At 28.7% G+C, this 6,129-nt stretch overlaps 1 pseudogene; it reads left to right on the forward strand.

Moving 5' to 3' along the window:
* The first annotated feature begins 3,726 nt into the window (after window positions 1-3,726).
* Window positions 3,727-6,129, forward strand: part of LOC102599488 (premnaspirodiene oxygenase-like) — a 4,167-nt pseudogene continuing 1,764 nt past the window's right edge.

The following is a 6,129-nucleotide window of genomic DNA, read 5'->3' on the forward strand; positions in this document are numbered from 1 at the left end:
TGTTCCAGAAACAATAGAACTGTCAAAATACGAATCCGAGGTCTCATTGACCCGATATTCGTGAAAACCACAAGAAACTAACTCATGCCTAAAAAGGCTTAAACAAGCTCGGGACCTCTCAAAAATTAACTAAGATCTCACCTAGGCCTACAATCAACCCTTGAATGCAATTGAACTCCCGAAATTTTGATTCAAGCATCCAATCCCCGAATGTTGACCAAAGTCAACCCAAAGGCTAAATTTGCAGAAATTCACAACTTGACCTCAAATCCTCAAAAAGACTCCGAAATTGAAACCGACAACTCTCACATCTTAGATTCCACATTTCAGGACTGATGGAATTGATGAAATTTCATTCCGACACTCGAAACTCTAAAAGACCCCAAAAACCACCTTCTTAACAATATAACCCTTTCAAACTCAAAACTTACCAAATTCTCAACTTTTAACTCAAAGTTTAAAACCAACTTTTCAAATTCAAACATAAAAGATTCGGGGTCGATATCGGGAGGGGCAAAATGGTCAATTCATCAAACTTTTCAAAAATGATCGATCGGATCATTATACCTAATTTCATATTTATGTCCTCTAACTTTGAATGTGTACAAGTAGACACTTAAACTTGTAAAATTGAACAAGTAGATATATAAGTTATACACGTAGGATACCATGTAGGATACAAATTGTCATGTAGGATGTCATGTAAGACGTTTGTATCTATTTGTTCAATTTTATACAAGTTTAAATATTTACTTATGCACATTCAAAAATAGAAGACATAAAATGTGAGTTGAGGCCAATTATATATATATATATATATATATATATATATATATATATATTTATAACACGAATATATATAATTATAACACGAATATATATTAGACATCTTTTTCCTTCTCTTTCGTGATAATTTTATAGAAATGTCACCCATTCCACCACTCATGTTATAATCATATTAAAATTATTGGGATTAATTATCATAGGCAACCCCTCCCCTAGCTACTTTCCCCAATCCTCATATTTTTCTCCACTCAATTAATTTTCACTATTCATGTCTAGACCACACCTTTCATTTTGTTGCCCTTTCTCATAAAGATTAGTGGCGGTAAGCGTGATAAAATTAGCAGTCCTTTGATATGAGGTATAAAGTATAATAATTTTAGGGATAAAATATAGGACTATTTTATTTTATGTTTGGTAAGAGGTATTAGACAATCTTAAGATTATTTATCCACCATTTATACCTTAGTGATGAGATAAGTTATCCCATATATACATGGTGAAATAACTTATCCCATGATAACTTGTTCCCAACAAATTGACCATTAAGTTTTAGTTTAATGGTGTTTGATGACTACTAACTAATGTTGAATTTTTAGATTATTAAATCTTTATACAATTATATGTATTTAAAGATTTGGTCATTTATTTTTTAGCTGTAGTTTGCTCATTTATTTTTTAGCTGTATAAGAATTTGAAGAAATTTTGATAATTTTAACAATTGTGACTTTTCATGTTAATGAGAAAAATATAACTTAAAATTTAAATTACATATTTAAATAAAATTTCAATTTCAAAATACTGATTTAAAATCATGTTCAAACCAAATATACTGATTTAAAAATCAATTTCAAATGAGCAGAAGCCTCTATTCACTTGACTAAAGATAATGCAACAATCGATGGAGAAAAATCGACTGACAGAATCGATCCAAAAAATTGTAAGAAAATTGACCTAGTTTGTCGATATTGTTTTTTTTTTTTAAAAGATAAATAAAAATTTGATAAACGAACGTCGTTTTTTTTCTGCAAAAAAAAGTATGAAATTTATATTTTTTTCTAAGAAAACTGTTGTAGTCCCATGTTTTTTTTTTTTTTTTTGGATAATCAAAACCTCAACGACACACCTTAACTTAACTAGGATTCTATTATCCACTCGAACTCATTTTTTTCATATTTTTGTGCTGACATGGCATCTTCAGTCACTCAAGTTGGCTGTGTTTGTACGTCACTCCTGTCATGTGTGTAATATTTTATTTTTCTTTTTTAAATATATATATATTTTTTTAAATCTTCTTGTTTTGTTTATCGTGTATTTAAATTAAATTAATACACATATTTTTTGCCTTGTATCTTAACCTTTTTTATTTAACTTTCATTCATTGTTTTCTCTCTCTTTTTTTCTTTTGATTTTATTTACTCTTTTTATTTTCTTTGTCTTTTCTTTTGGTTTCAAATTTAATTTCAAATGTCTTGTATTTAAAATAACTTAATTTCAAAAGGATATTAAAATAAATGAAGAAAATCAAATAAAACATAAAAAAAATTAAAACATTAAAATTAAAGGACACTTTTTAATTATTTAAAAAAATATATAAATAATTATTTAACAATAATTTAAAATGAAAGATAAGAAATTAATGAAAAAAAAAAAGCTATATATATATATATATATTAATAATTATGTCTACTAACTAATTATAAAGTTACTAATTAAAAAAGAACTTGTGTCCAATTTGTTCACTTCTTGTTTTCAAGAGAGTGTGCACACTCTCTATGCTATGTCAGTGTTTAGATGTACTTATTCCATTTAGACATAATATATAGGGGGTAATAGGACCCTAATTAAGTTAAGATGTTTCACTGGGATTTCGGTTATAGTTCTTAGGGTACTTATATGTCTTATCCCTTTTTTTATTTTACAAAAATCAAGGGATTTCATCGATTTTGTAAGGATAAAATTTCAGTTGAAGTATAAATAAAAATGATGAAAATCTTTCATTAAAAGTCAGGTGTGCTCGAGTGATAGAATTATCCAAGATCATAAAAATATATTTGATTTTAGTTTCAAGTAACTACATTTTTTAATATTTCTAAAAAATCAACTTAGTCCGTTGGACTGAATTAGTTGTTCCTCGATTTTGACCGACCTTGTCCTTGTATTTTTCTTTAAAAAAAACAAAGTCTGAAACAAATATTCTCATTAACTTACATATAAAAAAATATACCACCCAAGAAAAAGAAGAAGAGGAATCCAAGAAAAACTGAATTTAATTACTTTTAATAAGTTATATAAATCAGAAGAAGAAAGGGTGTAATGGGTTGATGGAGTAGCAATCCCACTAATTAAACACAGCAAATATCAATTGGTTGGAAAAAAACAATTGTTTGGCCAAAATAAAAAAGATTTATCTTCAAAAATTAATGATAATCTCCTTTGAGAGGGATTAACGTTGAGGCCGAAGCATAAAAAAAAAGTACTAGAAACGAATGAGTTCTTCATTTTAGTATAAAAGAAGCAACAAATGACATGTATTTAATATTGCTTTTATTTTTAATTTAAATAAATACTTTTTGTTCTTTGATATGTAATTTACTATTTTTTTCTTGTAAATAACTGAAAAATGAGACTCTTTATACTTTTGCAAAGAACTCAGAAGATTAAGGTGCAAATCATTAAAAATGATAGAATAAGGTGTAAATCACAAACAAAATGCATACATTAGGGTGGAAATTGCAAATTACTCGAATAAAAATGATAGGCCAATTTTATTAGATTATCCCAATGCTATCAAACTCCAATAATTGTTTCAATTTCTTCTATCTTTCATTTTCTAAACGTGCAAGTTTCTTAACATGTTGACACTCTGCCCTATACATGATAAATATAAGTTGCTGAAAACCATCTAATTTGTCAACAATACTTTGCATCTAATCTCCCAAATTATGCACTTCTTCAACTTCTTTTCCCTTTTCCTTTTTGTGTCTTCCCTCTTTTTGTTAATTAAATGGAAGAATTCCAATAGCAAAAACAAAAGATTGCCTCCGGGTCCTTGGAAATTACCTTTACTTGGAAGCATGTTTCATTTGCTAGGTGGACTTCAACATCATGTCCTTAGAGATTTAGCCAAAAAATATGGACCAATTATGCACCTTCAACTAGGTGAAGTTTCTCTAGTTGTTGTTACTTCTCCTGACATGGCCAAACAAGTACTAAAAACTCATGACCTCACTTTTGCATCTAGGTCCAAGCTTATAGCTACCGAGATTCTCTTTTCTAACGGGTCTGATATTGTCTTTTCTCCCTATGGAGATTACTGGAGACAAATACGTAAAATATGTCTATTGGAATTGCTTAGCACCAAAAATGTTAAGTCATTCAACTCTATTAGACAAGATGAAGTTCTTCATATGATTGAATTTTTTCGATCATCTTCTGGTGAGACAGTTAATGCAACAAAAAAGTTTTACCAATTCGCAAGCTCTATGACCTGTAGATCACCCTTTGGGAAAGTACTAAAAGAGCAGGACGAACTTATACTACTCGTTAAGAAAGCGTCAAAATTTGTGGAAGGATTTGATGTGGCTGATATATTTCCATAACTAAAATTTCTTCATGTGTTATGTGGAATGAAAGGTAAAATTATGGATGCTCACCATGCATTAGATGTCATTCTTGAAAACATCATCAATGAGCACAAGAATAATGGTGAATTAGGAGGTGAAGGTAATTAAGTTGCCACATTGCTAAGACTAATGAAAGAGGGAGGTTTTCAATTTCCAATCACCAACGACAATATCAAAGCTATTATTTTTGTAAGTACATTTTCTTTCTTATTGTTATTTAAGTATGATATGCGCCATTGAGTCATCTATCGAAAATAATTTATCTATCTTCACAAGATAAGAACAAGGTTATGTACAAATATACCCTCTCAAGACCTTACTTGCACTTGTATTCTCAAATTGCATAATTGTAAATAGAACTAGCAATCCTACTTCTATGACAAAATTGCCCTTTAAATTGGCCTCGTTTCACATTTATGCCCTCCAACTTTGAGTGTGCACAAATAGACACTTAAACTTCTATAAAGTTGAACAAGTAGACTCATGAGTCCTATGCGGCATAATTCATGTAGGACACAAATTGCCATGTAGGATGTCACGTAGGACGCGTGTGTCTAGTTGTTCAACTTTATACAAGTTTAAGTGTCTATTCGTGCACACCCAAAGTTAAAGGGCATAAATGTGAACTGAGATCAATTTAAAAGGTATTTTTATGCATTATGCATAAGCCTAATATAAGCAATGACGGAGCCAAAAATATTAGTTTATGAATTTCTTTTCACTTTTAATTTTTTTAATTAATTTATTATCTTTTCACTTTTAATTATTTTAAGAAAATTGTGTATTTTAAAAAAAAAAGAATTTAAAAGTCTCCTTTAATTCTAATGTTTTTTTGTTATGTTTTATTTGATTTTCTTCATTTATTTTGATATCCGTTCAAAATGAACTTATTTAACTACAAGACATTAAGAATTAAATTTGAAATCAAATCAAAACGAAAGACAAATAAAATAAAATCGATAGAAAAATAAAAGAAAAAAAACAATGAATATAGGTAAAATAAAAATTTTGATACAAGGTAAAAAAATGTGTATTAACTTAATTTGAATACAAGATACATAAAATAAGAATATTTTTTTTTTTTTAAAAATAAAAAATAATTTTTAATTACTTTGGTGGTTGAAGTGCCATGTCAGCACAAAAATGAGTTTGGGGGGGGGTAATAGGACCTTAGTTAAGTTTAGCTGTGTCTTTGAGATTTTGGTCATAGTCTAGGAGGTACTTATGCCTTATCCCTACATATATATACACACATATAAATTAAACATTTTTCCAACAAAAATATAAAATGTGAACTAAAACTATTGAATTCTGTTGAATCCGTAGCAAACACTATGGGTGTGTTTGGTATGAAGGAAAATGTTTTCTATGGAAAATGTTTTCCTACAAAATGTTTTCCTGGAAAACAAGTTGATTTTTGACTTATTTTCTCATGTTTGGTTAGTGAGTGGAAAATATTTTCCGGTAAACAATTTCTAGTGTTTGATTTATGAATGAAAAATATTTTTGAGAAATATTTTTTATTTTTACTAGAGTAGAAAATAATTTTTGAAATTGAAAATAATTTTTAAAAACAAACTTAAATTTTGTTTGGGGGGTGCAGGCGTGGTAGGGGGTGGGTGAAGGAGGGGTCGAGGGTAGGGGTGAAAAATTGAAATTTTGAAGTTGAAAATATTTTTTAAAAACAAACTTAAATTTATTTATTTTTTTGGGGGGGGGG

Source organism: Solanum tuberosum, unplaced genomic scaffold, assembly GCF_000226075.1.
Source record: "Solanum tuberosum cultivar DM 1-3 516 R44 unplaced genomic scaffold, SolTub_3.0 scf00997, whole genome shotgun sequence".
Classification (NCBI taxonomy): Eukaryota; Viridiplantae; Streptophyta; class Magnoliopsida; order Solanales; family Solanaceae; genus Solanum; species Solanum tuberosum.